The 11374-nt window shown below is 35.4% G+C and overlaps 1 non-coding gene across 1 annotated transcript; it reads left to right on the forward strand.

Moving 5' to 3' along the window:
• Positions 1-10261: 10261 nt before the first annotated feature.
• Positions 10262-10350, forward strand: TRNAY-GUA (transfer RNA tyrosine (anticodon GUA)). Its single transcript is given in 2 exon segments — positions 10262-10298; positions 10315-10350. It is a non-coding gene; the product is annotated as a tRNA-Tyr (tRNA).
• The last annotated feature ends 1024 nt before the right edge of the window (positions 10351-11374 follow it).

The following is an 11374-nucleotide window of genomic DNA, read 5'->3' on the forward strand; positions in this document are numbered from 1 at the left end:
AGATATCCAATTTGGGGTATGCAACACTGCAGTATTAAAGAAAGAAAGACTGCATAGACATTAAACCCTAAGGGTGTAGAACAGTGCAAACTTGGAACTCATAGTCCCAGCCATGTAATTTGCTGATTGTAAATTACATAAGTATAGATGCAGAAAGGAGTGAACAGGAGAATAGACTAGAAGTAGGGACATGACAGGTAACTGAGGAACAAAGTTTACAGGGCATAAGTTATATGACTCTCTAGTGACAAGGACATATGTCTAAAAAATTATTTATTAATAAACACCAGCAATTTAAAAACAAAACAAAACAAAAATCTGCTCCTCTAAATTAAACTACTAAATGGCTAATTCTTTTCCTGCTTTACTTTAAAGAATAATATTGCATATTCTTCTGTTTCAAGTAAATAAAAACTATCATTTAAACAAATCCAACGACTGTGATTTTAGAGGGATGTGTGAAAGAACTGATAAAAATCTCAATTTTTAAATTACCTAGTTTTTCCAAAGTGAACTTACCAGAAACAATTTTTGCTAAAATTTTTGTAAGATGTACGTGTTCATTTTCCAAAACATAACTTTATTCTAAATTCTGTTGGAATGTTACTAAACTATTAGTGGCCATGCAAATGTTAGATTTTTTCAAATAATCCGAGTCGCTTTTTTAAGACAAAAACTAAAATTATACATATGTCTCATTTGGGATTTTATTTCCATTTCAGCATTCAAGAGTTTATGAAATAAACTGATATATGGTTAAGAAATAGAACAAATAGCAGTATTAACATAATTTTCTGCTTGATATTATGCATATAGACAAATCACCAATCAAACACATAAAGTTGGTAGGAAAGGAGATCTTCACAGACTCCAAGGAGCTTAGGCACAAAGAGGTAAAATCATTTAGAAAACATAATATTCCCACTTGGGAAAGGTCAAACATAATTGAATATTCAGACACATCTGTGAGATAATAAATACCCATAGGAGAGGCAACCCCTTTGAGTAACAAGGTACAGGATAGTAATGGATCTTCTTATTTCAAAAGCTACTTGGGTTCTGGGTATTCGCTGGGATTACATATGCCCTTAAATATAGATTATGTTTTGTATGATTCTCCACTGTTATTTTTCTATATTAAAAAAAAGTTTTATATTCTTCGGACTGGAGTGATAGTTCGGCAAGAAAGGTATTTACCTTGCATGTGGATTTGATTCTCGGCACTACATATAGTGCCGCTCAGTCCCTCTAGGACTGATCCCTGAGCACTGCCAGGTGTGAGCACCCCCCAGCTTCATTGCTTACTTTTTATTATATGTGGGTAGTAATCATCATTAATTCAGTTGTCTGTGGAGTGTCTAGTCCAGAGGCATTTGTAATGTGTACAAAACAAGCTTTGCAAAAAAGAAAAACAGTGAGGGAACTGTACTAGCTCTTACATTACTCAAGAAAAATAAAATTACACCAGAATCTTAGAAGAGTGAAATCAGAGATTTAATGGTTTTGTAATGAACATTTAAAATATCTGGTTGCCTGACATCTTTTTGTAGATTAAGTCTCAGAAAAAGCAGAAATACTTGCTAAAGTCACCAAGTTAAGGAATGACAAAACTGACTTGTCATGCTCTCTGTATGTCTATGTTGGGTAGACGTGGAAGTTTTATAGAACTGGGGGCTGAGGTGGGAGTCCTGGGGAGAGCTGGAGAAATGCAGGAGATACAAGCTACTTATCATAAGTTTCAAATTTAAAATAAAGTTCAAACCAAAGTTTTCTTAAAGCTTCTCATCTTTTGATTTGAAATGTATCATTTCAACTGAATCTCATTCTTTAGAGTCATAGAATTACCAAAGCAGAATTCAGTGCTGTGAGGCCTATAGTTCTGTTCTGTCTTTAGAATTCTAAATCTTACAAAAAATAAAAAATAAAATGAGCCAAATTTTCTGGAAACAAAAATGGACAGAGGTCATAATTGCTTTCTGCCTCTTATTTTATTGTGCCCTTTGACCTGGAGAACACTCATTGGAGATAATATGTCCTCTTTATGACACTTTCTGACTTAGCACAGGAAGAGAGGTTGCAGCAAAAAATAAGGGCAAATAAGAGATTCCAGTCCTGGATCCCATTTTCAGGTAAATGACCTTGCTAATGAGGAGACAGCACTGGAAGGCCAACAATAACTTACACAGAATCTTCCAGAAAGCCACTCTAAATTTCACTTTTTCTAAAAGTCTTCTTCAGAGTTTTCCATAACCTATTAAAAGATTTTAATGAATATCATAGTGAGATGGAAGGAGGCCATTACCGTGGGCATCCATTGTGTAGAGAATTTGCATTAATAGCTAGAAAGGTATTGTGCTCTTGCTCCTTAGCAACTGGGACTGATTGTACATTTCTTTTTCCCCCACTGAAGATGACCTTGCTCTGTTCCTTTCTGATTTACAGTCCAAAGGGAGTATGGTCTGAGAAATGGTTATTTTTTTTAAAAATGCCAGTTTTATGAATGGGCTTCTTGTCAAAATAATATTTAGAAAGGGATGATTAGACTATTCTTACTTTCTAGGTGTTTATAAATGGCTGCTATTGAATTTTGGAGATTATTTTGTCCTAATGAAAATTAGACCAAAAAAAAATCCTCTAACATTTTTGAGGCAATTTTATAAATGCTGTCTAGTATTAACTCATCAACTCTTTATAACAACCCTATCCTATATAGCCAATGTTAATATTTTTCCTATTCTGAATATTAAAAAAAAGTGAGAGAGAAATTTTAATAATTTCACAAGGTCACACAACTATTTAATAATCTAAATAGAGTCAAGAATAAAATGATACATAAAAGTCTGAGGAAAATTAGCTCTTCCTAAACCATAAGATAGAGATTTCTCCTTCCTACATAGGCAAAAAGTAATGTCATGGGCCAAAGAAATAGTACAACAGGTGGGGTATTTGCCTCCCACATGGTCAACTAGGGTTCGATCCTCAGCACCACACATGGTCCCGTGAGCTCAGCCAGGAGTGATCCCTTAGTACAGAGCCAGGAGTTAAGTCCTGACCACTGCAGGATTCGGCCCCCAAACAAAACTCACCACCACCACCACCACCACCAACAACAACAACAAAAATAATGTAATTCCATTGTCCAGCTTAGTATCCATTCCCAGTAAACTCAAGGTAGAGATCAAACCAGTGATCAGCTGAATTTGTGAATTGTCAAGTACAGGAATTACAGAGCTTAAATGTACTTTAGGAATAATGTGTTCTAAGGTTGCAATTTAGAAATGAAAATTCTGAGTTATAGAACCTGACACAGGAAAGGACTAAAAGTAGTGCAAAAGATATAGTCAGGTCTCGTAAACACTTTCCATCTTTCCCCTTTAATCTTGTATTGATTCTCCAAGTACTTCAATGGTACTTTCAAAGATATTTTAAAGTACCTTACCCCTCATTTAGAAAGATTTTTTTGTACTGATACAAGTAATTGCAGTAAATTTCAGCTACCACAAATTGGACATGAAATGTGTTGTTGTATACAACCTCTAACATATAATCACCCTACCATCTAGATGAGATCTCTTAAATGACTTGGCTTAAATGGTCCAGATGGTGCTCCATCTCACTTAATTCAAAGATTTGCTTTTGCATTTCTCAGAAATCTGTAATTGACATGGTCCTGCTCACTGAGGATCTATTTCCTGCTGGGTTACTAGAGACTCAATTTGAGATTTTTTTCCCTTCTGCAGCTTCTTTTTTTTTAATAAAAGTGTTCTATTTCTTTAAATTAAAATTGTCTTTCACAGAGAAAGTGAATATCAGAATATCCTATAGAGAAAAAATTCAAAACGTAGACTGAGACTTAACATATTAATTTAACTAAAGGTAGTCAAATAAAAATGCATTTTTATTTGATTACTTATCTAAGATTCTAAAAGCATCAATCAAAGAGCTTATATCTCATCCCCTGACTGTCTGATGATGGAACTTACTCTAACTTTTTCTAGACCCACAGTTGAAAAGACAAGACTAAATTTCTGAGTGTCTAGTATTGGTTCTTATTTATCATGTGGATGGAATAGAGGCACAACGGTAAAACGTGCCATCTGCAAAACGTGAGAAAATATTGCCAAAAGTTATGTTTTAAACTTCAAAATGTAATATTTTACTCTTTTTTGAATTCTTTAAATCCAAGCCAAAGTAAGTCTATTTAGCTTGACAGAGGCTCCCATGTTTTGTGTGATAAGTGATAATGCAAGAGAGAAAAGTTATGTTCTACATGAAAATCCATCCATATACTTATTTTACATAAACTGAAAATTAGTCTTATGATTGATAAATATTTACAAGCATAATTCAGCAATAGGGTGTGCTTTTCCATAGTGTAGCTCCTTTCTAAGATTATTTTTTAGAAATAATGGAAATAATGTCTGGGAAACAAAATCACTAGATCCTCATGACTTGGGTTCTTAATATTTTTGGATGTGTATACTTTTTTATTTGACATTAAAAAAGCCTTGAAATACTTTTACAAGCTTGCACAGAAAAACTTATTAACAAATTTCAGCCCACTGTAATGTATCTTCCATGGTCTGGCAGCTTTGTGAAGAAAATTGAAGTCGACTCTTGTCAGCTTGAACATATTTTTATAATCCATATTTTGTGCCCATTGTTCCTTGTTAATCTCCATAGCTCTAAATTTTGACAGCAGATACCTGAATAGCCATATTAATTATTATTAGAAAGAATATTGCCTATAATTTAATGTAACTGTTTAGCTTTCAAATATTATATGAAGTCAATGGGAGTTTAAATGATCAAGAGAATTAAATAATAGAATTTAGGTGTTCTCCCAGATTTTCTTCTTTTCTTTTTGAAAATGTCAGAACTTAACTAATTTTTGTGTTTCAAACTGGTTTCTATTAGTAAACAATCACGTATGTAAAAAAATATTCAATAATTCTTGCCTTTCTGATGTATGTCAGCATTCCCTCAGTTTCATATTTTTTTCCCTAGAGCCTCAAATCTCTGCCTTGCAAAGTCTTTCAGTTGTGATACCATAATGGATTATCATGATTAGAAATGTACATGTACATTTTAGTCAGATATGACAATATCAGAAGGAAAGTTTAAAGCCATAGAAGGGAATACCATAAGCAAAGACAATGCAGAGGCTTAGGTCAGTTCATTTGGACCATCAGGTGCTCTGCCTTGGTGTTAGACTATTAGCCACTCAGCACCCAAATTCATAGATTGGAGCCATAACTCCCAATGTGTCTATATTTGTCCATAATGTCTTTATTTATTTGTTTATTTTGCTTTTTGGGTCACACCCGGTGATGCACAGAGATCACTCATGGCTCATGCACTCAGGAATTACTCCCGGTCATGCTCAGGGGATCATATGGGATGCTGGGAATCAAACTGGGTTGGCCTCAAGCAAGGCAAACGCTATGCTATCGCTCCAGCCCCATAATGTCTTTAAAGGGACGGTTACGGTTGAACAAGGACTAATTGGTAACTTATTTGAAGAGAAAAAGACTCCAGGGATATTAACCTCCCCTGACAACACATACAAAATTAAGCCAAGTGAGGACAAAGGGAGAAGGTTGTCATCAGAAGAAGAAATTAGTCCTACTTACACCTTGATTTTGGACTTCTAGCTAACAGCAAGGCGGGAAAATGAATCTCAGTTGTCTAAGTCATCCACTCCGTGGTATTTAGCTATGGAAGCCCTTGTAAATTAATGGAGCAGTGTATCACTATTTAGACATTATTATAATGCATGAAAATGAGGGAAAGACCTCTTACTGATCTAATAATATCACTGTCCTTAAATCATAAACCCTAAAGCCAAAACAAACCTCAGTGAGCTTCTAGACAGCACCCATATTTGTTTGCATAAATCATTCCCCAGGCTGGAGTGATAGCACAGCAGTCAAGTGTTTGCCTTGCACACAGGCGATCCCGGTTCAATTCCTCTGCCCCTCTCAGAGAGCCCAGCAAGCTACCAAAAGTATCTCACCGCACAGCAGAGCCTGGCAAGTTACCCGTGGCATATTCAACATGGCAAAGACAGTAACAAACAAGTCTCACAATGTCACAATGGAGACGCTACTGGTGCCCACTAGAGCAAATCAATGAGCAACTGAATGACAATGACAATGACATGAAATCATTCACCATCTTGAAAAATTTGATTTTTCAGTGAATATTGTACCCATTGTCATTATTTTAATTCCCATACATAATTACACACACAGACACACACAGACACACACACACATATGTAAAATTTAGGTAGGTTCACCAGATCACTATTTAACATATTTTCTGCCCTGGACCAATTAAAAAATAATCTGAAAACATTATATTAAACTAATCTTCAGGTTAATTCACAAAACTATCACACAAGCTATGATACCAACACACATCAATTCGACAATTGTGACAGAGAAAAGACATATCTAAGTCTAAGTGCTCCATGACATGGCATGAAGATTTTCTACCAAATTATAAAATGCATAATAAAAATAGATGGTTATATTCCTCTGATAAAGAACAAATATTTTGTACTGCTGAATTAGTTAAGTATGTGACATTTTAATAAAAGCAAATTTTTTTTTAGTTTGCAATGGAGTTTACATTTAAAATCACTGAAAAATGGAGAGTTTGATTATATAAAGAAATCAAGAACAAATGACAAAATGAATATACTTGCATTTAATTGGAATATTGTGAAGGTTAATGAAATCAAACAACCTTAAAGGGGTATAGATGACGGTTAATATACCACAGCACTGGATTTCTGGATTAATATTAAAAGAGAATAACCTATTCATTTTGTTTATTCCAATATTCAAACCAAGTGAAACTCCTGGGAATTGTAAGAAAGACAAGTTAAGGCAACAGATGGACATGCAGTTGCTTGCATAAGAATGTCTTTTCACAAAGTCTCCTGACAATTCCACTGAGTCTAAGGTGTTCTATTTAATTTCAAATAAAGAACATTACATTTTTTCTCTTCTGAAGCTGTCAATCTCTGAGGGCCTCAAAGTAAGTGATTTGAAAACATTATAAAAGTATTTCCTTGGGCCTTTTATAAGACATATCTTGTAAGATAGGCATAAGACTATTTTTTTAATGCTATAAAAAAAAAGAAAACAAAAACTATTTCTTAGTCCCAAAGCATGAATCTTAATTTCGGTCTTTATAAAGGAGTAATTGTTTATGTGAAATCTAATTTTGACATAGATCCTAAAGAGAAAATAATTCCTTACTATATCTTTATTCTACATAATTAAATGATTTTATTCTTATTTTATGGATCACCGCACTAAATCAGTCTGTCAAAAAATGGTTGTGGTACCACTTGACTATAAATGTCTTACCGTAAAGTATACAGATAGGTATTTTTTTCTTCATTATTATTGAAGAATTTTTGATAAATATATAAATATTAAACTAACTTTTATAAGAATGCTTTTTCAAATTTTTGTGAAGATTAATGCAGAAGTTTAAATTATATGAAAAGAGTCTCTTGGGGGTAAAATATCCAACTTCAAAACTTTTCATTGAACTTTCTAAAATGTCCATGTAAAGAAGAGTACATGCTCATAAAATAAATTCTCAAAATGACCCCTAGGGATTTCTGTTTCCATTAATAGCAGAGTGACTGTTTTTTGCCAACCAACTCTCCTCAGAGAATAACTAGAAAGGCTGGCTTTTTAAAAAATCTGTCTGAAAGCATCAGAGAGGTAAAAAAAAAAGAGGCTTAAAGGGTAACATTCCCAGAGGCGATGAAAGTTACCAAAGAAATGAGCCCATCACTCCTCAGACTTTTCTCGTTGAGTCATCTGTTGATTTTCAAGAGGTAAGAGAGTTGAGAAGTTGAGTTTCTGGCAACAGAAGAGAACTGAGAGTAACCAGTGTGTACATAGGGTTCCCCCCAAAGAAAGAGTTCTAGTAAACTCCAAACTCTTAGCTGGAACCAATGAGTACACCATACTCATATGCCTAACAAATGTATCAGACCAAAATTTCAACATGAAATCAGATTAATTTTTGATTGCATTAAGGGAACTTTCCTCAGGCAAATAGAGCATCATTACCTCTAAATGTTTTCATAACTTACATAGAACATTCAGGAAAAATTTGCAATGCACATTATGAAAGAAAATGAGAAAATAAGAGAATAAACACAAAAAGGGCCTAAAAGAAAACAATGTATTTTACAAAGATCAATAAGAAACTGTCCAGAAATCCTATCAAAAATTGGGGAAAGGAAAGGACACTTGTCTGAAGAAGACAAATGCATTTGGCACATGAGATAGTGCTCATCATCACTTGTTACCAACTAAGTCCAAATCAAGATGACAATGATATGTGATCTCACACTAGTGGGTGTAGAATATCATTGGTTTGTCCTTTCTCCCTTGCCACAAAGAGTTTAGGTTTATCTGGTAATAATCTCTAAACATTTTAAGACAACATTGGTATGTCCTGTTCCCCTTGCCACAGGAAGCTTAGGTTTAATCACAGTGCTCCCGAGGCACTTCCATTCCACTGTGTTTATCTGTAAACTCCTCTCTGTACTCTCTTCCCCAACCGGTCTATCACCTTTTCCCCCTAATCATACTCTGTTAACTTGCAAGGCCAGATTCCTCAGAAATCTGTGATTTTATATGTATGAGTGAAATATTGCCTTTCTCCTCTCCTTGTATCTTTTGAATAGTTTACTTTAAAGCAATGTCCTTTTTGTATGGACAAAGAAAGACAGTCAATATTATGCTTTATAACTTGGGATTTAATTGGCTTTGAATATTATTCACTCCCGGGCATCTGCTTTCCTGACTTAAGCCCCAGTTGTCCTTAGTTCCTAGCACCCCAAAAGTAGGGTCCCGACAAGGGACTGAAGGGACCCAGGGCAAGCTGTGAGCTACCCTGGCATCAATATGGGCCAGACCAATGCACCGCAATTCTTAACTATAAGTTAAGAACTTGGGGCTGGAGGGATAGCACAGCGGGTAGGGCATTTGCCTTGCACATGACCGACCCGGGTTCTATTCCCCACATCCCATATGGTCCCCTGAGCACTGCCAGGAGAACTTTCTGAGTGCAGAGCCAGGAATAAGCCCTGTGCATCGTCAGGTGTGACCCAAAAAGCGAAAAAAATAATATAAGTTAAGAGCTTGATCATGGACAAACGCTATCATGATCCAAAAACAACTAGAACCCTGCATGGAAAGACTAATCTGGCCTGAGCACTGCAGTCTAAGATCCAGATGACCCCGGGAGAGCAATTCTATAAGCTTAATGCACCTCTTACTGTGTTCATACAAAATGGTTAATATTATGAATACTTATATGTTGGACAAGGAGAGGAGAAACACACCCATGGGATTCTGCCCTTGGATGGGTCATCCTGCTGAAAGAGAATCTGTCCTAGAAGCAGCATCCCCTGAGGGAAAGAACTTTACCCCTATTGATTGTGACCACACCTATGTGTAAGCCCCAAACCCTGATGCTGGGGACTTAACTAGTCTGTAAGAGTGGGCTGTGGGTTTCCAGATCCAGCGTGCCGGATCCAAATCCAGATCCAGAGTGAGAAGGAGAATGAAGTAGCATGGAGGAGGAAGAAGCAGGAGGAGAATCAGAGGAGAATGGAGATGGGAATGGAATAAACTGCAACTGAGACCAACCACCTGGCCCTCGTTCCTTCCTTCGCCTGCTCATCATCATCTACCTCCCTGGGGTGGAGGAAGCGGCATGAGACTACTGAATGCAGGCGGTGGGAGAGATAGGGCCCTGCTGTACCCCCCTTTTTTGTGTTTACACAAGTGAGAATAGTATATTTAAAAAAAAAAACTAAAAAGAAATCTGTGTTCGAGGGGATGCAGTGAAAAAGTATCGCTCATCCACTGATGGGAGGAATGTTGGCTAGTTCAACCTCTGTGAAAAACAGTACAGATGTTTCTCTGAAAAGAAAGAATAGAGCTGCCATAGGACCCAGTAACTCTACTTTGTGGTATCTACCCTCCAAGACAATAAAAGTCCACAAAAACATTGCTCACAATATTATTTATATAAAGACACATGAACACCATTATTATTATTTGTGATATTATTATCACAATATTATTTATATAAATAATATTGTGAGTAATATTATTTATATAAAGACATATGAACACCTTTATTCATGTAAAGAAAGAAAGACAGTATAATTACTAGGTGCCCAACTACAGATAGTGGAGAATAAGAGTGTGGTACTTCAATAGCTCAGGTGGTAGAACAGAGGACTGTAGTGGTTGAGCCATGGCAATCCTTAGGTTGCTGGTTCGATTCCAGCTTGAAGGACTTCAGGACATATATATGATGAAATACTGTGTCATGTAAGGAAAGATGATATCATGCAATTTGCTACAACTGGGATAGAAATAGAGGATATCATATGAAGTAAAAAAGATGAACAAATATTGAATGATCTCTATCATCTATGGTGTATAGAATAATAGGATAAGGAAATTCCAGGCATCAAAGAGGTCATTGAAATGGACCTTATATTTCAGAAATGGAAATGAGAAGAAAGGAAAGAAATCAAGGGTTGGGGAAGTAAGAAGAGGCAGACAAAGGATAAGAGGGGTCTTAGACACATAGGGCTTAGAGAGGTAAAGTATTTTACCAAAGAGCCAATGAAAGAGAATGAAGTCCAAACTATAGTAACAAATTAAAAAATATGCCTTTCATGGTGGTAGGTTGGGGGTCAGAGGAAATTTGGGACATTGGTGGAAGGAAGTTGACATTGACGGAGTTATTGCTGTAGGAACATTGTAGTCCTAGAACTCTGTTATGAACAACTTTGTGAATCATGGTGCCTTAATGTAAAAATAAAAGTAAAAATAAACCAATGGTAGGAATTATTTACTGAATTTATCAACCTAAGCTACAAAATAAGTACTACCATGTTCTAAAATATAGATAAAATAATGGAAAATTTTAATAGAGCACTGGAAACAAAAACTCAAATAAAATTACTATAACTTAAAACTACAATAACCTAAATAACAAATTAAAGAGGACATTAAGTAATATGATATAAGGTAAAAAAAGAAGAGAGAATTATTAAACTAGAATGTAAGTCAATAAAATACACGAATAAAATGCTTGGAGAAAACATGATATGGTGTAAAGAACACCATAAAAAGGTCTAAACTGTTTAAAAATGGAGTCATGGAGAAAGAGGAAAGAAAATGGGGAAAATGGGATAGATGCAATATTTGTAAAGACAATAACTCGGGTTTTATTTCATTAGTGTGAGAGTTAGACATACATAGAGCTAAGAACCTTTGTGAATGAAATGATGTAAAGTATCAGACTTTGA

Source organism: Sorex araneus, chromosome 2 (genome assembly GCF_027595985.1).
Source record: "Sorex araneus isolate mSorAra2 chromosome 2, mSorAra2.pri, whole genome shotgun sequence".
Taxonomy (NCBI): Eukaryota; Metazoa; Chordata; class Mammalia; order Eulipotyphla; family Soricidae; genus Sorex; species Sorex araneus.